Raw genomic sequence first — 21333 nt, 5'->3', positions numbered from 1 at the left:
TCTATTGGAATGTGTTCATTAGGTGGCCTGGCAGTCCAAAAGTTCGGAAATACAGGGCTGTAGTTGACACAGGTGCTCAGTGTACTTTATTGCCATCCAATTACAAAGGGACAGAGTCCATATCTATTTTTGGAATCACTGGTGGATCTCAAGAGTTAACTAAGGTACAGGCTGAGATCAGTTTAACTGGTAAAGAGTGGAAGACCCATACTATTGTAACTGGTCCTGATGTGCCTTGCATTCTGGGAATTGACTTTTTGAGACAAGGTTGTTTCAAAGATCCTAAGGGTCACAAATGGGCTTTTGGAATAGCATCTGTAGAGACTGAAGATGGTAAATTGAAATTGTCCATTAGAGCTGAACTTTCAGATGAATCTGCAGTTGTGGGACATCATGACATAGAGGACCTGGAGCTGCCAATTGCTACTCAAACTGTTCACCACAGGCAGTACAGCACTAACCGTGACTCTTTGTTGCCCATTCATCAGCTGATTCGTCAACTGGAGAGTCAGGCTGTCATCGAGAAAGCTCATTCACCTTTCAACAGTCCCATCTGGCCTGTGTGCAAAGCTAACGGAGACTGGAGACTAACAGTTGATTTTCATGCCCTCAACGAGGTGACTCCGTCCATGACTGCAGCTGTGCCAGACATGCTGGAACTCCAGTACGAGCTGGAATCGAAGGAGGCTAAATGGTATGCAACCATAGACATTGCTAATGCTTTCTTCTCTATTCCCATAGCAAAGGAGTGCAGGCCTCAGTTTGCATTCACCTGGAGAGGAATCCAGTACCAGTTCAATCGTTTGCCTCAGGGGTGGAAACACAGCTCAACCATCTGTCACTCAGTCATCCACAATGCACTGGAGAAAGGTAAAGCTCCAGAGCACATCCAGTACATCGACGACATCATTGTGTGGGGCCAAACTGCTGAGGAAGTCTTCGAGAAAGGTAACAAAATCATTGACATTCTGTTGCAAGCAGGTTTTGCCATTAAGAGAGACAAGGTCAAAGGACCTGCCAAAGAAATTCAGTTTCTGGGAGTGCGGTGGCAGGATGGTCGCTGTTACATTCCTCAGGATGTGATCAACAAAGTCTCCACCATGGCAGTTCCCACCAGTAAGAAGGACACACTTTCTTTTCTTGGTGTGGTGGGATTTTGGAGACTACACATTCCTGGTTTCAGTCAGATTGTCAAACCTCTGCATGATGTGACTCGTAAGAGAAACAATTTCGAGTGGGGACCTGAACAACAAGCAGCCTTTGATCAGATCAAGCGAGAAGTAGTCCATGCAGTGGGCTTGGGACCTGTGCGATCTGGTCCGGACATTAAGAACATTCTGTACACGGCTGCCAGTGACAATGTCCAACTTGGAGTCTTTGGCAGAGAGCTCCAAATGAGACACGTGGTCGTCCTCTTGGTTTCTGGGGTCGTGGCTACAGAGGTTCAGAGGCAAATTACACTGCAACTGAGAAAGAGATACTAGCAGCCTATGAGGGAGTGAAAGCAGCTTCTGAAGTGATTGGAACTGAGTCACAATTGCTTTTAGCTCCTAGACTGCCAGTTCTTAACTGGATGTTCAAAGGCAAAGGTTCATCACCGCATCATGCCACAGATGCAACCTGGTCTAAATGGATGGCTTTGATAACCCAACGAGGAGGAATGGGTAATCTTGACCGACCTGGTCTGGTGGAGGTGATCACCAACTGGCCGGAAGGCACAGACTGTTCCAAACCTCCAGAGGAGAAAATAACTCGTGCTGAGGAAGCTCCTCCCTATGGTGATCTCTCTGATCAGGAAAAGAACTATGCTTTGTTCACAGAGGGTTCCTGTCGTCTTGTTGGGAACAAGCAAATATGGAAGTCAGCAGTTTGGAGTCCTACCAGGGGAGTTACCAAAGCGAGAGATGGCGAAGGAGAATCCAGTCAGTTTGCTGAGGTAAAAGCTGTCCAACTTGCTCTTGATGTGGCTGAACGTGAGAATTGGCCTATCCTTTACCTCTACACCGACTCGTGGATGGTAGCCAATGCTCTATGGGGTTGGCTAAAGGACTGGAAGAAGAATGGTTGGCAGAGGAAAGGAAAGCCTATTTGGTGTGCTGATCTATGGCAGGACATTGATGCACGGCTGGAGAGAACTCCAGTGAAGGTGCGGCACATAGACGCACACATGCCTAAGAGCAGAGCCACTGAGGAACACCAACACAACCAGCAGGCAGACCAAGCTGCTGAGATTGCTCCAGTTGATACCAACTCTAACCTTGACATCGACCTTGATTGGAAACCCCGAGGTGAACTGTTCCTAGCTCGGTGGGCCCATGACTCATCTGGACATCAAGGCAGAGATGGAACATACCGATGGGCACACAATAGGTCAATTGACTTGTCCATGGACGCTGCCACCCAAGTCATCCATGACTGTGACATTTGTGCTGCTATTAAGCAGGCTAAGCGAATCAAGCCCTTATGGTATGGTGAGAGATGGTCAAAGTACAAGTATGGTGAAGCCTGGCAGATTGACTACATCACTTTACCTCCATCTTGTTCTGGCAAGCAGTACGTGCTGACAATGGTAGAAGCCAGCACTGGATGGTTGGAAACCTATCCAGTTCCACATGCTACTGCACGCAACACCATTCTTGGCTTGGAGAGACAGATCATGTGGAGACATGGAACTCCAGAGAGAATCGAGTCAGACAATGGCACTCATTTCAAGAACAATCTTGTGAAAAACTGGGCCAAAGAGCATGGCATTGAGTGGATCTACCACATACCCTACTGTGCACCAGCTTCAGGGAAGATTGAGCGCTACAACGGTTTGCTGAAAACCACCCTCAAAGCCATGGGGGGTGGAACTCTGGAAAACTGGGACAAACATTTAGCACAAGCTACCTGGTTGGTAAATAGTAGAGGTTCAGTAAAGGGAGCAGGACCTGCACAATCAGATTTGGTCCAAACAGTAGATGGTGATAAAGTTCCTGTTGTAAGTGAGAAGAATCTGTTAGGGAAAACTGTTTGGGTATTTTCTCCTTCGGGCGAAGGGAAACCTGTCCGAGGGGTGGTGTCTGCTGAAGGTCCTGGTCATACGTATTGGGTAATGCAGGAGAATGGTGAAATTCAGTGTGTGCCACAGAGAGATCTAATCTTAGCTGAGAGAGTTTAAATTCAGAGTGTATAATACCAGCTGTTAGGAGTTTTCTGTTCTAGGTAACATCGGCGCCCAACACTGGAAGATTCTGCGAGAGAAATCTACAGTACATGAGCACGAACCCAACGTCACCTGGGAGTCCCTGTTCTGAGCTGTTGAATCACCTACATCTGATTGAAGTGTGAACTGAACTTGTATATATTGTTTTAGTGTAAATATTGGTTTAGATTAGATCGGATAATTCTCAGCGATACTCTGAGTGAAGTAGACAAGGGGTGGATTGTGCTAGTTTGAAGCAAGCTGGAATGATTTGTTAAAAGAACTAGATAATGGGCAGTGAAATGAAAAACAATTGTGTCTCCTTCACTCACAGTCATGCTGAGAACTCTGGGAAGAAGAAGTAAACATTCTCCATTTTGGTCTTTCATTCTGCCTTTGCCTTCAGACCTGGTCACATCTCATTAACCTTGCTCCCACTAACCTTGCTCCCTAACCTCGTGGCTGCACCTCTATTCTTCCTGAGAACTGGGGTAAGGTTGAGAGGGGCTGGGGAAGGTGTTGGGGTGGTTTGAGAGCCCCTCCTGGGGACTCAGGTTTCTGGGAGGGGAGTTGTGCTTTTGTATTGTTTATCCTTTGTATATTTCTGTATATAACTGTATATATTGTAAATTGCTGCTTGTATATTTGCTGCTGTACAATAAATAGCTTCATTTATATTCCCAGAGGTCGTCTGAGTTAGCGGGGGAAATTCAAAAGTGGGGGGGGGGGGGGCGGGTAAGAGCCCAAACCATCACAATCCACTATAGACAGAGAGAAAGATTCCCTCAGGCTTAATGCCTTTTTACAACTGTGTTGTTTGCCCAGTAGGGGCTGAAACTGTGTCTGCTCTAAGACAGAGGTGACTTATTTTACAAAGGAATGAAAGCTTACTTAGATGTGTTGCCCTTAAGTATTAATCATTAATCACCCTCCCGGGATTGTGTCACAGCATGCCCAGCGTGTCTGGGTCTTTGTGAGGCTGGAATCTATCCCGGCTTGCAGGAGAATGATAAGTGTTCCCAGTCTCTGGGGTAAACAGGATTTCTCTAACCTTCTCTCCTGGTGTGAAGTGGTCTCTGCCTCGATGCTGATGGTTTTCTGTATGCTGCATGTCCTGGGATGGTCAGCTGGCAGGATTCCAGGGAACAGGAGAGGATTTGTCCGTGCAGCCTCTGGCACAATCTTCTGTACAGCTAGCAGGCTGTGTTTGTGTGTTTGCAGACAATCTGGAAGGTCTGCGCTCCTGATTCTCCAGGCTGTAGCAGCAGGCATGCAGTGTGCCAGGCTGCTGTAATGCAAGACAGCAGGCCAGTATGAACGGCTGCTCTAGGCTTAGGGGCTCTCAGCTCCCCATATGTATCAAGTGCAGGCGTGAATGTGCTCTGCTTCCAAAAGTTTGCAGACAGATTAACTGCAAGTTGAGATCAATGCAAGAGGTCCGAGCCTCAGAAAGTATGTAAGTGAGGGCTAGATTCTGTGTCTAGGCCTTGCAAGCAGGTCAGGGCAGCAGGATGCTGCTATATGGATCAGAGACCTGAGCTTGAACAGCTAAGTCTGAACACTCTGAACATGTGGTGCTCCTTTCCACCCCTCTTTATAGACTCTGGGCCAAGATTCGTGACCCTTTTGGCCATCTAAAGTGACCAATCAGGTTGGCAGTAAGCCAAACCTTACCTTATTGGGCAGGAGCTGATTGCCTGGACCCTCCCAAATATGGGGATCACCTGGGCGGACCCCAGGGATACACGGACTGGGTGTGTGTGTTACACAACCTGTTTACTACCATGAGTCCTGGCAGAAAAACATGTCCAGGCAGGTAGAGGCATAGAGAGGCCTCTGTTTTGGGGCTTCAGCCCCTCCACCACAAAGGCCAAGCCTGTCCTTGGAGACTTTAATGGGATCCAATTTGGACAGGGACAGGATCCAGTCTGTAGTGGAACGGGAGCAGAGGATCCAGTTTATGGTGTGACTTGCCCAGGCGTTACTGGGAGAGTTTAAAGGCACCCAGGCTGGAACTGGTGCCTTGCCCAGTCTGTGCTGGGAGGGGGTCAGGGTATCCAGGTTCTACTCTGCCAGGGCCCAGGCTGTGCTGGGAGGTTTAAAGGGCTCCAGTATGTGCTGGCATCAGGGGGTCAAGGTCTTACTGGGATGAGATTGAAACTGTACTGGCATGGGAGCAAGGGATCAGTGTGTACTGGAGTGGGGCCCAGTGTGTGCTGGGAGGGGAAGAGTGGGTTCAGCCTATACCAGAGCTTGTCCTGTCTGTGTTGGTGGGGTCAAAGGGGCTCAGGTGTGCCTGAGATGCTGTCACAGAGGGGAAGTTAACTGATGCCAGATGATATTTTCCCACAATTGATATTGATACTGCTCATTAATTTTGCTGCTCAGAGCTCTGCCCCCCCCCCCCCCCCCCCCCAACACACTCATTTCAGGAATGTTCTGTTCTCACAGGGCCATAGGAACATTCTGGGGGGAAGAGCCAGAGCCAGCAGTGAGCAACAAAAGACAGAAACCAGAACTGCACTGGGAGAGAAGATTCCCGCGGCCAAACGCCGCTCGCGGTCAGTACACTGCTGGGCCACCAGAGGGGCTCAAGGAGCTCTTTCTGCTGGTGGCAGGAGGCAGCACAGAGTCACAAAGAGGCATTGAAGCATTTCCTCACAAAGTCTCATTGCCCTCTGGCGGGGGCTGGCCACAGTCCAGGCAGTGCCCAAATGCTGCCAGGGGCCTCTGTCTGGTGGGACGTTGAGACTTGATTCTTCCCAGCTGCTGGGGAAAGAGGCAGACAAGCTCTGAGCTTGTCTGCTGGCTCCTCTGGAGGGCCTGTGTGTGTGCAGGGCTTCTGAGCAGGACTCTCAGGGCAGAGGCAGGATGTGGTGCAGCCTCACTCGGTGTCATGCTGGCCACGCAGGCCAATCCCGTGCAGGCAGCCAGGGCCTGCTCCTGGCAACCAGCAGCAGTGGAGCTCACCAGGCAGGCAGCAAGGCAGGAGGCAACTGCAGCAGGCAGTGGCAGAGCACGGCAGAGAGCAGGCAGCAAAGCAGAGGCTGTGCACCTGCATATCTCCTTTCCTCAGTGTGGGCTGAGCTTCATTGCCCTTGGGACACAGAACAGCCAATCAGGATGGCAGGTAGCCAGGCCTTGCCACATCAGGCAAAGCCCCAGGCTCACTTTTCCCTGCTTTGGGAAAAGCACAGGCCCTGCACTGGGCAGGCACAAGCTAAGTGTGCTCCTTGTTTCCCACAGGGCCCTGGGCAGGCCTCACTCAGTGGGTGCAGGTTCCTTGGTGTCCTTTTCGTACACTTGCCTCTCTGTTGGAGCACAGAAACAGCCTGGGCAAGGCAGGAGATGGAGAAGCCTATTTTGGGCCTGTCAGGCCTACCCCAGCAGTCTGCAGGGGTCTGTAAGGGTTTGCAGGAGTCTGTAGGGGACTGCAAGGATCTGTAAGGTGCTGCAGAGTACTGTAAGGGTCTGCAGGGGTCTGTAGGAGCCTGCAGGGAGCTGTAAGGATGGTGCTTGCTGAGGTTTTCAATCACCTACACCTGGGATAGCCACAGGGAAATGTGACCTGAATTGTGATGTTCATCAGTGCAAATCTTGGTTTAGATTAGACAGAGAGACCTCAGCAGTGCTCTGAGTGACACAGACAGGGGTGGAGTGTGCTGGGGTGAGCCTGGCTGGGATGGTTTGGTGAGAGGAGTTAGATGATTGGCTGTGAGAAGGAACCAATGGAGATGTCTGCTGCACTCACTGGCTGTGAGAAGGAACCAATGGAGATGTCTGCTGCACTCACTGGCTGTGAGAAGGAACCAATGGAGATGTCTGCTGCACTCACTGGCTGTGAGAAGGAACCAATGGAGATGTCTGCACTCATTGGCTGTGAGAAGGAACCAGTGGAGATTGCTGCACTGATTGGCTGTGAGAAGGAACCAGTGGAGATTGCTGCACTCATTGGCTGTGAGAAGGAACCAGTGGAGATTGCTGCACTCATTGGCTGTGCAGAGGAACCAATGGAGATGTCTGCTGCACTCATTGGCTGTGCAGAGGAACCAATGGAGATGTCTGCTGCACTCATTGGCTGTGAGAAGGAACCAATGGAGATGTCTGCTGCACTCATTGGCTGTGAGAAGGAACCAATGGAGATGTCTGCTGCACTCATTGGCTGTGAGAAGGAGCCAATGGAGATGTCTGCTGCACTGATTGGCTGTGAGAAGGAGCCAATGGAGATTGCTGCACTCATTGGCTGTGAGAAGGAACCAATGGAGATTGCTGCACTCATTGGCTGTGCAGAGGATCCAATGGAGATGTCTGCTGCACTCATTGGCTGTGAGAAGGAGCCAATGGAGATTGCTGCACTCATTGGCTGTGAGAAGGAACCAATGGAGATGTCTGCTGCACTCATTGGCTGTGAGAAGGAACCAATGGAGATGTCTGCTGCACTCATTGGCTGTGAGAAGGAGCCAATGGAGATGTCTGCTGCACTCCTTGGCTGTGAGAAGGAGCCAATGGAGATGTCTGCTGCACTCATTGGCTGTGAGAAGGAGCCAATGGAGATTGCTGCACTCATTGGCTGTGAGAAGGAGCCAATGGAGATTGCTGCACTGATTGGCTGTGAGAAGGAACCAATGGAGATGTCTGCTGCACTCATTGGCTGTGAGAAGGAACCAATGGAGATGTCTGCTGCACTCATTGGCTGTGCAGAGGATCCAATGGAGATGTCTGCTGCACTCATTGGCTGTGAGAAGGAACCAATGGAGATGTCTGCTGCACTCATTGGCTGTGAGAAGGAACCAATGGAGATGTCTGCTGCACTCACTGGCTGTGAGAAGGAACCAATGGAGATGTCTGCTGCACTCATTGGCTGTGAGAAGGAACCAATGGAGATGTCTGCTGCACTCACTGGCTGTGAGAAGGAACCAATGGAGATGTCTACTGCACTCATTGGCTGTGAGAAGGAACCAATGGAGATGTTTGCTGCACTCATTGGCTGTGAGAAGGAACCAATGGAGATGTCTGCTGCACTCATTGGCTGTGAGAAGGAACCAACGGAGATGTCTGCTGCACTCATTGGCTGTGCAGAGGATCCAATGGAGATGTCTGCTGCACTCATTGGCTGTGCAGAGGAACCAATGGAGATGTCTGCTGCACTCATTGGCTGTGAGAAGGAACCAATGGAGATGTCTGCTGCACTCATTGGCTGTGAGAAGGAACCAATGGAGATGTCTGCTGCACTCACTGGCTGTGAGAAGGAACCAATGGAGATGTCTGCACTCATTGGCTGTGAGAAGGAACCAGTGGAGATTGCTGCACTGATTGGCTGTGAGAAGGAACCAGTGGAGATTGCTGCACTCATTGGCTGTGAGAAGGAACCAATGGAGATTGCTGCACTCATTGGCTGTGAGAAGGAGCCAATGGAGATGTCTGCTGCACTCATTGGCTGTGAGAAGGAACCAATGGAGATGTCTGCTGCACTCATTGGCTGTGAGAAGGAACCAATGGAGATGTCTGCTGCACTCATTGGCTGTGAGAAGGAACCAATGGAGATGTCTGCTGCACTCATTGGCTGTGAGAAGGAACCAATGGAGATGTCTGCTGCACTCATTGGCTGTGAGAAGGAGCCAATGGAGATGTCTGCTGCACTCATTGGCTGTGAGAAGGAGCCAATGGAGATGTCTGCTGCACTCAGTGGCTGTGAGAAGGAGCCAATGGAGATGTCTGCTGCACTCATTGGCTGTGAGAAGGAGCCAATGGAGATGTCTGCTGCACTCATTGGCTGTGAGAAGGAGCCAATGGAGATGTCTGCTGCACTCACTGGCTGTGAGAAGGAACCAATGGAGATTGCTGCACTCATTGGCTGTGAGAAGGAGCCAATGGAGATGTCTGCTGCACTCATTGGCTGTGAGAAGGAACCAATGGAGATGTCTGCTGCACTCATTGGCTGTGAGAAGGAACCAGTGGAGATTGCTGCACTCCTTGGCTGTGAGAAGGAGCCAATGGAGATTGCTGCACTGATTGGCTGTGAGATGTGTCAGGACAAGAACTCAAACAGGCTCTGGGCGGCGCTGATTGGCTGCGGCTGCAGGCTGTGGGCGGGACTTGGGTTCCGGCCCGAGCTCCGCTTCCGCTCCCCGGAGCCGTGGCTGCGGCCGCGGCAGAGCAGAGATCTGCAGCGCAGGCTCTGGGCTGGCCCAGGCCCGCAGGAGCCTGCCGGGGCCGGCGCTCGGCACCTTCCTGTGCGCGGAGCTCTGCCTCGGCCTCTGCTCTGCGTCCCCTGCGTGTGGCAGGTGGGGAGAGGGCAGCGGTGGGGCTGGGGGGGAGCGGAACCCGCGGGGGCTGAGGGTCTTGTGCTGGGGTTGGGGAAGGGCCTGTGGGGTCCGGGGTGCGTGGGGTGCGTGGGGTGCGTGGGGGTGCGCTGGGTGGGTGCAGGTTTGTGCGGCAGCAGTGGGCGGGCGTGGGTCAGGCTCTGCGTGGCTGTGGTGTGGGTGAGGGGCGTGAGGGTGGGAGTGGGCAGCGCTGGGGCTGCGAGAGGCTGTGTGCGGGTGTGGGGGGTGTGAGTGTGGGGAGCTGCGTGGGGCCGTGGGCAGGCCGTGGGGAGCTGTGTGGGTGTGTGGCGCTGGGGCGGTGTGGGGAGCTGCGTGGGGCCGTGGGGAGCTGTGTGGGTGTGCGGCGCTGGGGCGGTGTGGGGAGCTGCGTGGGGCCGTGGGGAGCTGCGTGGGGCCGTGGGGAGCTGTGTGGGTGTGCGGCGCTGGGGGCGGTGTGGGGAGCTGCGTGGGGCCGTGGGGAGCTGCGTGGGGCCGTGGGGAGCTGGGTGGGGCCGTGGGCAGCTGTGGGGGTGTGTGGCGCTGGGGACGGTGTGGGGAGCTGGGTGGGGCCATGGGCAGCTGTGGGGGTGTAGCCCCCACTGATTCCCTGCGGGGGCTGCCCTGGCGCTGTGTGCCTGGCCCTGGCCCCTCTGCTGCCTGCTGGGCTGGCGGCAGCGCTGAGGTGGGAGCGGCGCCGTGGGGGCTGGTGTGGGCAGGAGAGGTGGTGGTCAGCGTGGGGCTGGCTTGCGGCAGAGGCTGCCATGGAGGCTTCGTGTCCGCGGCGAGCCCTGGGGGCTTGGAGGCCTCGTGGCGGCAGGGGCCGGGCGGCTGCGGTGCTGCAGGGCAGCGCTGGGCTGAGGGCCGGGCTGGGGGGGGAGCCCGGGGCGGGCCGTGGGCTGGCTGTGGTGGCGGTGCCAGGCGTGGGTGCTGTGGGGGTGCCAGGCGTGGGTGCTGTGGCTGTGCTCTTCTGAAGATTTTCAGGCCTTTTTTTCTGATCTGTTTCAAAGATATTTTAATTATTTTGCGGCCTTTAAAATGTTTTAAAGCTTTTGGTTTTGTGTTTCTCCTAACAGTCTTTTAAAAATGTTTTTCTTTTTTTTCAAGCCCTTTTAATGATGTTTTGAAGATATTTTAAATATTTTCTGGCTGTTTTAATGATTTTTGAAGCTCTTTTGTCCAGTTTCAGGCTTTTTTTTTAAAATGCCTTCTGCAGCTGCTGTGGTCATTTTCAGGCCTTTTTGGTGATGTTTGGAGAGATTTTGGTGGTTGTGAAGTGGTTTGTACAAAGCAGTTTGAGTGCCATAAAACTGCTGAAAACCTTCAAGCCTCACAAGGGAGACTTTAAAGCCTCTTTAGGTTGCTTTATGAACTCCTAAGGTGTTTGGACGTTTTGAATCAGTTTCTGAGGGGGTTTGAGAGCTGCACGGAGATGTTGATGGCTTCTAGGGCAGTTTGAGAGTTCTTTGAGTGTGTTTGGAGAGTGCCAAACAGATGAATGAGCCTGGAGAGTCTCTCTTGAGCATTACTTTGTGTGACTTGTGGAGAGTTGCTGGAGAGATTGGAATGAGATGTGAAGAATTGTGGATCAGCTCTGAAGGGATTTGTTGCCTTTTGAGGTAGTTTGAGGAAGTTGTGTGAGGTTTGAGAGGTTTGTGATGAGGTTTTAGAGGCCTTCAAGAGATTTAAAGGGATGTTGATGATTTCCAATGCAGCTTTAAGCCTGTTTCATTCTTTCTGAAGGGTGTGGAATGCTTAAGGAGACCCAGAAAGTCCTTGAAGTCTCTACAGAAGGAGTTGGAAGAGTTGCAGAAAGGTTTTAATAGTTTCTGGAGAGTTTTCTAAGCTGTTTTGGTGATTTTCAGGCCTCTTTGAAGAGTTTGGCAACAGCAGAACTCAGGCAAGTGTTTGCAGTGCTGTTGAGAGAGTTGAATGCGTTTTGAGGTGTATTCAGGAACTTGGAGGAGTTTCAAAGCTCTTAATGAGGCTTTAGAGGCCTTTAGGAGTTGTGAAGAGCTGTGGCCCTGGCCAGCAGCTGAGGTTAAGCTTTTTGCTGCCTTCCACTGCCCCAGCCTGCTCCTTCCTGGCTGCTTTGCTGTTGCTCAGCTTGATCTGTGCAGTTTGTACCCTTTGGCTCCATTGCTGGAATGGTTTGGGCTGGAAGAGCCCTTAAATGTCACCCAGTTGCAACTGTCTGCCATGTGCAGGGCCACCTCCTAGCAGCCCAGATTGCTGAAGGCCTCATCCAGCCTGGCTGATGGAATGGAATTGGTGCAGGCACAATTGACTCAATATGAGTGGTTAAGCAAGTACAAGTTTGTTTGGATAGTGCAGGACTCTTATATGCTCTCAGTAAATGATGCCTGCTGGTCAAAATATGATTGGCCACAGCTCTAAAGGCTGTATTTACATGGTCCACCTACTTGTGGTTTCAGCAAGCAGTTATTTCCTCTTTCTACCCTAGTCTCAGTTCTGCAGAAGTTGTTTACCAAGTTCTGAAGGATGAATGTCCTTGAGAACTTGCAAAACACTGTGCTACAGCATACAGCGTAGGTGCAGGGCCTACATGCCCTCTGAAGCCTTGCCAACTGAGGCCTTCTCTGGTGTTAAGAGTCTGTTGCAAAGCAATATAATCATGATTGCCCCCAAAGCCTGGGTTGTACAGTGCTTCCTTCGAGCCATGGCTGCATTCTTTAAGCCATTCTTCATCAGTTCCCCCTTTTTGTTTCTGGACAACCAAGGCTTTGGATGGGATCTTGTCAACTTCTCTCATTATGCAACTCTAAGCAATTTTCAGTAGAATCAATACAAGAAGCACTATACCTAAGAGATGCAGACCCTCTTTGATCAAACTCAGCAGCCAAGGAGATAGATCCCCAAATAACGCTCTTAACCAGTTGTCCCAGGGATTATCATCCTTTACTATCCTTTGGGTATGTTCCTTTAGCCATGCTAATTCTCTCTGAATCGATTCACTGTGATCTGACAAGTTAAAGCAATGCATTCCTTCAAAATCCTCACAACCATGCAAAAGAACCCAAGCTCAGTTAACTTTTTTTCTGCAAGCAATCGGAAGTCATTGTGTTCAAAAGGCCAGAAGTCCAGACAAATCACAGTCACATGAGGGTGCATGTGTGCCACATCTCCATTGGCTCTGTGTGGCAGTCAGTGTTGTGGATTCACAGGTGTATCAGTTGTCCAATATTCTTGCTCAGGCTCCCATTGTTCTGCATTCACTCTGTGATTCTCAGAAATCTTGATGTTTTCACTACTCTCCTTAGCTATGAGCTGTGTCTGTCTGTTGTGCTTAAGAACCACTCACTTCTAAATATGATACAAAGATATGCCCTAGATGTTGCTTTCAGGCTACTATATTAGGCCTATTCCCACAATCCTTTATTTGTTTTAAAAATGTAAGGCAGTGGTGCTAGGTTGGACTGGATGACCTTGGAGATCTCTTCCAACCTGGTTGATTCTATGATCTTTTTGCAGGGCCCTTTGCAAAAAGATAACAAACACATTGCCATCTGTGCCAGTAAGTGGGTTTGGCCCTTACAACCTGTGCTAAGCTGATCTCTATTTCACAGTTATCCATTCATTAAACCTCGTGAAAATACCCAAATTCGTTAACCATGATCAAAACCTCATAATCTGTGCACATACAACCATGATTTCAGTGCTCCTTTCAAGATTTTGCCACAGTTCTGCCATCTGAGCAAGACTTCTGCTCACTGTAAGAAAACAGGCTGGTCATAACAAGCTGGTCTCCATTTAAAGCCTGTGAACGTAAATGAACAAGCATGCAAACAAACACAAAACCCAATACAAACATACTCATTGCCTGGGCTAACAAATCCATTGGCCTCCTCCCTCCCTCCCTCCCTCCCTCCCTCCCTCCCTCCCTCCCTCCCTCCCTCCCTCCCTCCCTCCCTCCCTCCCTCCCTCCCTCCCTCCCTCCCTCCCTCCCTCCCTCCCTCCCTCCCTCCCTCCCTCCCTCCCTCCCTCCCTCCCTCCCTCCCTCTTACAATCTCTTACCCTTAAATATATTATGCTTAGGCTCTGCTTTGGACACATCAGAGCGCTCAGCCTCCCACCTCTACAGATTGGCTGCTAGATTCAGACCATTCCCTGCCTGGCATATTTGTTTTCTGTGTTAATTTGGCAAAAAATCAGGGCCAAACCCTCTCTGTGAATCCAGCACTTCTGAGGATGCTCAGTTCTTTACTGTGATCCCACAGACATTCCCTCTCAGCCTGCAGATGTGGCTGGGTTGGAGGGCAGAAGGGCTCTGCAGCGGGACCTTGACCGCCTGGACAGATGGGCAGAGGCCAATGGGATGGGGTTCAATAGCTCAAAGTGCAGGGTGCTGCACTTTGGCCACAGCAACCCCATGCAGAGATACAGGCTGGGGTCAGAGTGGCTGAGAGCAGCCAGACAGAAAGGGATCTGGGGGTGCTGATTGATACCCACCTGAACATGAGCCAGCAGTGTGCCCAGGTGGCCAAGAGAGCCAGTGGCATCCTGGCCTGCATCAGGAATGGTGTGGCCAGCAGGAGCAGGGAGGTCATTCTGCCCCTGTACTCTGCACTGGTTAGACCACACCTTGAGTACTGTGTTCAGTTCTGGGCCCCCCAGTTTAGGAGGGACATTGAGATGCTTGAGTGTGTCCAGAGAAGGGCAACGAGGCTGGGGAGAGGCCTTGAGCACAGCCCTACGAGGAGAGGCTGAGGGAGCTGGGATTGGTTAGCCTGGAGAAGAGGAGGCTCAGGGGTGACCTTATTGCTGTCTACAACTACCTGAAGGGTGGTTGTGGCCAGGAGGAGGTTGCTCTCTTCTCTCAGGTGGCCAGCACCAGAACAAGAGGACACAGCCTCAAGCTACGTCAGGGGAAATTTAGGCTGGAAGTGAGGAGAAAGTTCTTCACTGAGAAAGTCATTGGCTACTGGAATGGGCTGCCTGGGGAGGTGGTGGAGTCGCCGTCCCTGGAGCTGTTCAAGGCAGGACTGGACGTGGCACTTGGTGCCATGGTCTAGCCTTGAGCTCTGTGGTAAAGGGTTGGACTTGATGATCTATGAGGTCTCTTCCAACCTTGGTGATACTGTGGTATTATCTTTCAACTTAAAAAAATCTATCAACTAAAGGAAATTAAACCATTAAATTATTACTGAGGCAAAACCAAAGCAAATCAAGAAGATATTACAGTCATGGAGCCCCTTTGAAAATATGCTGGTACCAGAAAAGGAAAAGAATCTTAAATCACAACTTATACTCTTACCATAATATTATGTTAACTATTGAACATGTGCAGCTGTCAAGTAGTTAACATACTCTACTTTAATTACTTACTCTTATCACAAATACCCTTCTAAAATGATTCTAAAACTCATTGCAATTAACATCTTATCCAGTAAACTCTCTAAGGTCCGTTGCAATCACACGCAGAAACACCGCCAGGGTTTCAATGCAGGAAATAGCTCTCACAAACCCAGCCTGTCTCTTTAAGAGCAGAGCAGTTGTCTCCGCAGCAGCTCTAAGGAAAAAAAAAGAGCCGGGAGAGAGGGAGGGAGGCTCCGTTGAGCTCCGTGGGCGGGGGGAGGGGGGGAAAGGAAGGCTCGCATTCCCAGCAGCAGATTCAGATTCGCCGCTCGTCTGAGCCGTCCGCTGCCCCAGCCCCCATCCCTTACTGTCCCACTTGCTCCTACTTCTTGTACTTCTCTGTTGATCGTCCCTCTGTCTCTGGTGCTTTTTTCTTTCGCCTGTGTTACTGTCGGTGGAGGCATGGGGGAGGTCTGCACTGTCAGATGTTCAGCAGAGTCCTGTGGGGGAGTCACCAGCTGTACCCAGCTAATCAGCTGGTACGCACGGCTGCAGGAGTTCTGAGAAGCTTCTAACTCAGAAGTCTTTTGCTGCTGTTGCCAGCTGAGTGCTCATGGCAGCTGCCACTACTAAGTGGCCAGGGTGCTCCCCTGATACAGACCTGAGTGGCGTTAAGGCAGTTAGAATCTGGGTTTGCTGTCTGCAGTGCCTCTGCTGGCTGTGCTGCAGTGGCTTTGTGCTGAGCTTTCCAGTGCTGAGCATCTCTCTTCTGAGTCTTGCTGTGTGCAGCTGGGAGCTGAGGGCAGTTGAATGGAGGCAGGAGGGATGGTCCTGAGCACTGGGACAAGAGGGAGCTGCTGCAAGCTGCTGAAGGCTGTGAGCTGCTCCCTTGTGCTGTAATGGTATCCACTGGTGTTGGAGAGAGCTTTGTGCTTGGAGTGTGCTGTGGTGGTGTGCATGAGTGCTGGTCTGGGGCTGTGCAAAGGGAGCTGCCAAATGCTTGTCCATGTGAGGTCTCTTTTTGTGGGTGTTGTGTGTCCTGTGTTTGATGCTGGAGTCATGGAATGGTTTGGCTTGGAGGGGACCTGAGGGACTGTCCAGTTGTGGAGCAGTCTGTTTGAGGCCTCATCTGGGCTGGCCTTGGAGCCCTGCAGGGAAGGTGTCAGGCACATGTGGAGTGATTTGTGTCAGGAAGGTGTGAATTGAGCTGGCAGCTGTGGGCAGGAGGAATATTGCCCTGTCTGCAGTAGGCTCTTTGTGCATGTTAGGCTGAGGCCAGCTGGGGATTTCCAGTGGTGTGTGTGGAGGCATTTGTGTGTTTGGATTTGATGTGCTTCCAGCTGAGGGAGCACAGAGAGTGTTTTGTAGTGTAGTTCCTGTAGAGCAGCAAGCAAGGCCCCAGGCCAAGCCCCAACAGGCTGTTAAAGGTGAGCCTGAGTGCATTTCCCTGCTGCAGCAGGCAGGAGGCAGCCATGTGCAGAGTGGGTGTCTGGGAGTTGTTAGGCTCCATCTCCTTAGGCAGATTTCTTAGGCAGAAAGATTTGCTGTTGCTTTCAACTCTCAAGGTTGCCTGCTCGCAAAGAGAGTGAGGTCAGGTGGAGCCTTTGCTGTTTGCCTGCAGGCTGATAGCTGTGCAGAGCTTTTGTCCCCTCTGCTGTCAGGAGCACTGTGCCCTGCTGCTGTTGGTGTGGAGATGGAGAAATGCTGTGTGGAAGAAGAGCAGGGAGCATTGAGAGCAGGATGAGATGTCCAGAGTCTGCTTGTGGCTGAGGCCTTGCTTTTGATTTGAGTGCAGTGTTTGATTTGAGTGGGGTCAGGCTGTCCTGAGTGGTTTTGTTGGGAAGAAGTCCTGAAGTTTCCTTGGAGGAGCTTGAGAAGCAGAGCAAGAAATTGCAGCTGTGCTCTTTGCTGCCTGCTGAGCTGTCAAAGGCAGGAAATGATTGGTGAAAGTGGCTGCAGCACTTGCAGTGGTGTGCAAGGCTGAGCAGTGGTGTGGGCAGCAGGGCCAGGGCAGGATTGTCCCCCTGGTGAATACTGGGGTCAGTGTTGGGGCAGTGACTGGAAGGTGGTCATTGAGGACCTGGAGGAGGAGCAGAAAAGGAAAAGGGGGCTGTGGAGGAGCAGCTGAGGGAGATGAGGGTGTTGAGTGTAGGGAAGAGGAGGCTTAGGGGAGAGCTGATTGCCCTCTCCCTGAGAGGAGTTTGCAGTGAGGTGAGGTTGGTCTCTTCTTGGCAGTGTCAGGTGATGGAAGGGAGAGGAAATGGCTTGGAAGTGTGGCAGGGGAGACTTAGGTTGGAGATGAGGAAGAATTTGTTTGCAGGAAGAGTGGTGAGGGACTGGAACAGGCTGCCCAGGGAGGTGGTAGAGCCCCCATCCCTGGAGGTGTTGAGGGCCAGGTTAGATAAGGCCTTGTGCATCCTGGTCTGGTAGCAGGTGTCCCTGGCCATGGCAGGGGGTTGGAGCTGTCTGAGCTTTGGGGTCTCTTGCAGCCCAAACCATTCTGTGAATGCTTGAATCTGGACACTGAGCAGAGCTTTAGTGGAGTGAAACTGTAAATAAGCAATGTTGGAAAGCTGGGTGGGGGCTGGGTTGGAGCTTGGCCCCTGCCTTGAGTGTAAAATGGGACCTTTTATGTGATTGGAAGTTGGAGGAGAGTTGCTTTGTCCTGCAGCTGTGTGTCAGAGTTTGTGATGCTCAAGGGGCAGCTGTGCAGTAGCTGCTGCAGGAACTGAGCTGAACTGGAAGGCTGCAGTCCAGAAGAAGGCCCTGGAAATCGGCTCCCAAGGGCAGTGGTGGATTTCCCTGGCCTGGGCAGCTTTAAGACTGCTCTTGTCAGAGGCTGGGCCAGCTGTTGGCAAGTGCAGTGTCAGCTGGAAAGGTAGGAGCAGAAGGTCCTTGGGGTCCCTTCCAGCCTGGCATTCTGTGGGCACAGAGCTGTGCTGGGCATGTTGAGGGCAGCTGCAAAGCTCTTGAAGCCTTCGTGCAGAGTGCCAAAGACATGAGTGAGCCTGGAAAGTGACTGCAGAGTTCCCTGCTGAGAGCTTTTCAGATCTGCCCAAGCATTTGTGTGAGTTTCTGATCATCTGAGAAGGGATTTGGGTTGTTTTTCAGGCAGTTTGAAAGCTTTTTAAGCATTCTTCTTGTTCTGCTCCTCCTTGGCCTTGGCCTCTTCACTGTCACAGGCTCAGAGGATGTTAGGGGTTGGAAGGGACCCAAAGAGATGATGGAGTCCAACCCCCCTGGCAGAGCAGGACAATCCTATCTAACAGAGATGACAGAGGAACACATCCAGAGAGGCCTTGAAAGTCTCCTGAGAAGGAGATTCTAGGACCTCCCTATGGAGCCTGTTCCAGTGCTCTGTGACCCTTAAAGAAGTTCCCTTTTGTGTTGAGGCAGAATCTCCTGTGCTGCAGCTTACACCCATTGCTCCTTGTGCTATCCCAGGGAGCAGTGAGCAGAGCCTGTCCCCCCCTCCTGGCAGCCTTCAGATACTTACAGACATTTATCCAATCTCCTTTCAGTCTTCTTTTCTCCAGACTAAGCAGCCTCAGGTCCCTCAGCCTCTACTCATCAGCCATGCCCTTCAGTCCCCTCATCATCTTCATAGCCCTCCACTAGACCCTCTCCAGCAGATCCCTGTCCCTCTGTATCTGGGGAGCCCAAAACTGAACCCAGTATTCAAGATGAGGTCTCAGCAGGGCAGAGTAGAGGGGGAGGAGAACCTCCCTTGATCTGCTGGACACACTCTGCCTAATCCACCCCAGGATGCCATTGGCCTTCTTGGCCAGCAGGGCACATTGCTGTGCCATGGGTAACTTGTTAGCCACCAGCACCTCCAGGTCCCTCTCCACAGAGCTGCTCTCCAGCAGTCACCTCCCAGCCTGTACTGGTGCAGTTTGTTATTCCTCCCCAGGTGCAGGACTCTGCCCTTGTCCTTGTTGAACTTCACCTGGTTCCTCTGTGCCCAGCTCTGTGCCCAGGTCTCTCTGGAGGGCAGCACAGCCTGCAGCTGTCTCAGCCAAGCCTCCCAGCTTGGTGTCAGCAGCAAACCTGCTGAGCAGCCTCTCTCTGTCTGTGCCCTCATCAATGTTATTGATGAAGATGTTGAACAGGACTGTCCCCAGCACTGATCCCTGGAGGACACCACTGGTCACAGCTCTCCAACTGGACCTGGCACCATTGCTCACCCCCCTCTGCACTCTCTCTTGCAACCAGTTCCTAACCCACCTCACTGCCTGCTCTTCCATCCCACACTGCCTCAGCTTGCTCACAAAAGTGTCATGGGAGATGGTGTCATAGGCCTTCATTAAGGCCAAGGCAGACTCCCTCCACTGCTCTCCCTGAATCTACCCATTCAGTTATGACATCATAGAATGCTCTCAGGTTAGTGAAGCATGACTGCCCCTTGGTAAATCCATGCTGACTACTCCTGATAAGCTTCTTCTCTCCCAAGTGCCTTGAGATGCCCTCCATCAGGAGCTGCTCCATTATTTTTGCAGGGCTGGAGGTGAGGCTGCCTGGTCTGTAGTTCCTTGGAACCTCTTTCTTGCCCTTTCTGAAGCCTGCAGTGCCTTTGGCTCTGCTCCAGCCCTCAGGCACCTCTCCTGTCTGCCCTGATTTGCAAAGACGATGGAGAGTGTCAGCAGTAACCTCAGGCAGTTCTCTCAGCACTCTTGGGTGCATCTCATCAGGGCCCTTGGACTTGTGAATGTTTATTTTGTATAACTGATCCCTAACCCAGTGTGCACTGACCAGTGGGGAGCACTCCCTGCTCCAGGTTTGCTCTCCTTCGTCTGGGGTCTGGAGTCCGTAGGAGAGTTCAGCCTTAGGTGTCAAGAGTGAAGCCCAGAAGGCATTCAGCAGCTCTGCCTTCTCTGCACCCTCAGTTCTCAGGCTGCCTCCTGGTTCAGCACTGCCCCCACACCTTCCCTGCTCTTCCTTTTCCTGCTGATAGATTTGAAGAAGCCTTTCTTGTTAGGTCCCTTCCTATGTGTCCTCAGGGCTTCTCTGCCCACCTGTTGAGGAGTGGTCAGCAGACAGCTGTCCCTGAGCTGGGCCCTGCTGGCAGGAGTTGTGTGCAGGGCAGAGCTGAGCAGAGAGTGGGTGGGGTGGGGTCTGTGAGCAGGGCCAAGGAGGAGATGTTGGGCCAGAGGTGCTAGGAAATGCAGCTGCAGCCATCAGAGCCCTGGGCAGGCAGTGGGAGGAGGCTGCAGACAAGGCCTGGTAGAGGCTGTCTGGAGGCAACTGTCATGTGGTGCTGCCCTGCAGCTGTGTTCTGGGGATTGCGTGCTGGGCCAGGAGCTGAGTCTGCACTTGTTCAGCTCTCCTCTGTTCAGCAGCCCTGCCTATCTGCTGTGCCCATGGTGCTGGGCTTGGGAGCTGCTTGCTCCAAGCCCATCTCTGCTGCATGGTCCTGGGCAGTGCTGAGCCATCCCTTGCAGGTAAGTCCTCTTCTCTGAGCCCTTTGCTTGTGTCTGGCAGGGGCTGTGTCCTCTCTGCAGCAGCCCTGTCCCTCTGTGCTGGGGAAGCACCGAGATTGCAGAGCTGCCTCTGGGAAGAGCCCATCAGGTAAAGAACCCAGAGTGGGGGCAAACAGCAGGGCCCCAGGCCATGTGGTACATCCTAACTCCCTGCAGAGCCTCCTACCCCCGACATTTCACTGCCACTGGGGCTCTGAGAGACATCCTCTGCTGTAGGAGTCTGGTTGCCTCCCAGGCAGCTTGGAGTCAGTTGTGTGGAAGGAGGTTGTGTTTGGGGCTGGGATGTGTAGTGTGGGGAGGAGAGGGTTGGAGGTTGTTTGGTGTTCCTGGGTGAGCACTGCTGTCTCTTGTCTGAAGCAGGAGAGATCAAAGGGCAGGGCCAGGGCTAGCAAACAGGGGGCTGAAATCACTCTGTAGGGACCAGGGTGTCTCAGCACCCCCAGCACTGGCACCTGGGATCTCAGCACAGGCATTAGGGATCTGTCCCCACACCATGGCAAGAAGTGGGCATTTGAGGTCCACTCTGCATTCTTTGGCTCAGCTGAATGTTGGTTGTTGGGAGGTGTCAGAGGCTGTATTGACCTATGCCAGATGTCAGAGTGTGATGATTTGGGTGTTCCCTGTCCCCTCCACGCTTTAGAAATCACCCAGGCTAGACTCAGCTGTCTCTGGAAATTGAAGGAAGCTTTGTGTTTACAGCTTAGCACAATACAGAAGCAGATTGCTCCATTCTATACAGTTAGATACAGAAACAGACAAGGTAAGAGGTAATACAGAAACACAGCAGCCCTCCCAGAAACCCGAGTCCCCAGGAGGGGCTCCCAACCGGCCTTCCACCTTCTACCCCCCCTTTCTACCTTATCTCAGACGTTGCCTTGTGCCCAAGGAAGAATGATGGGTCAGCCAAGGCGGTTAGAAAGCAGGAGGATTAATCAAAGATGGCAGGTTAGATTAGAGAGAAATGCACCTCAAAGCCCAGGCAGTAACCAAATGTCTTATCTACGTTTAGATTCTTCATCTTACACATCTCAGTAAGCCTATGAGTGAAATAGAC

General features: G+C 52.0%; 1 protein-coding gene across 1 annotated transcript in view; it reads left to right on the top strand.

Moving 5' to 3' along the window:
* The first annotated feature begins 9251 nt into the window (after positions 1-9251).
* Positions 9252-21333, top strand: part of LOC135174259 (zinc finger protein OZF-like) — a 59785-nt gene continuing 47703 nt past the window's right edge. Inside the window, exon 1 of the mRNA XM_064141491.1 lies at positions 9252-9468. The gene's annotated coding sequence lies outside the window, so the exon portion shown is untranslated. The remainder of the gene's footprint in view (positions 9469-21333) is intronic.

The sequence above is a fragment of the Pogoniulus pusillus genome, unplaced genomic scaffold (genome assembly GCF_015220805.1).
Source record: "Pogoniulus pusillus isolate bPogPus1 unplaced genomic scaffold, bPogPus1.pri scaffold_51_arrow_ctg1, whole genome shotgun sequence".
In the NCBI taxonomy this organism is placed as follows: domain Eukaryota; kingdom Metazoa; phylum Chordata; class Aves; order Piciformes; family Lybiidae; genus Pogoniulus; species Pogoniulus pusillus.
The sequence above is the reverse complement of the archived record's forward strand: the minus strand, read 5'-3'. Positions and strand labels throughout refer to the sequence as shown.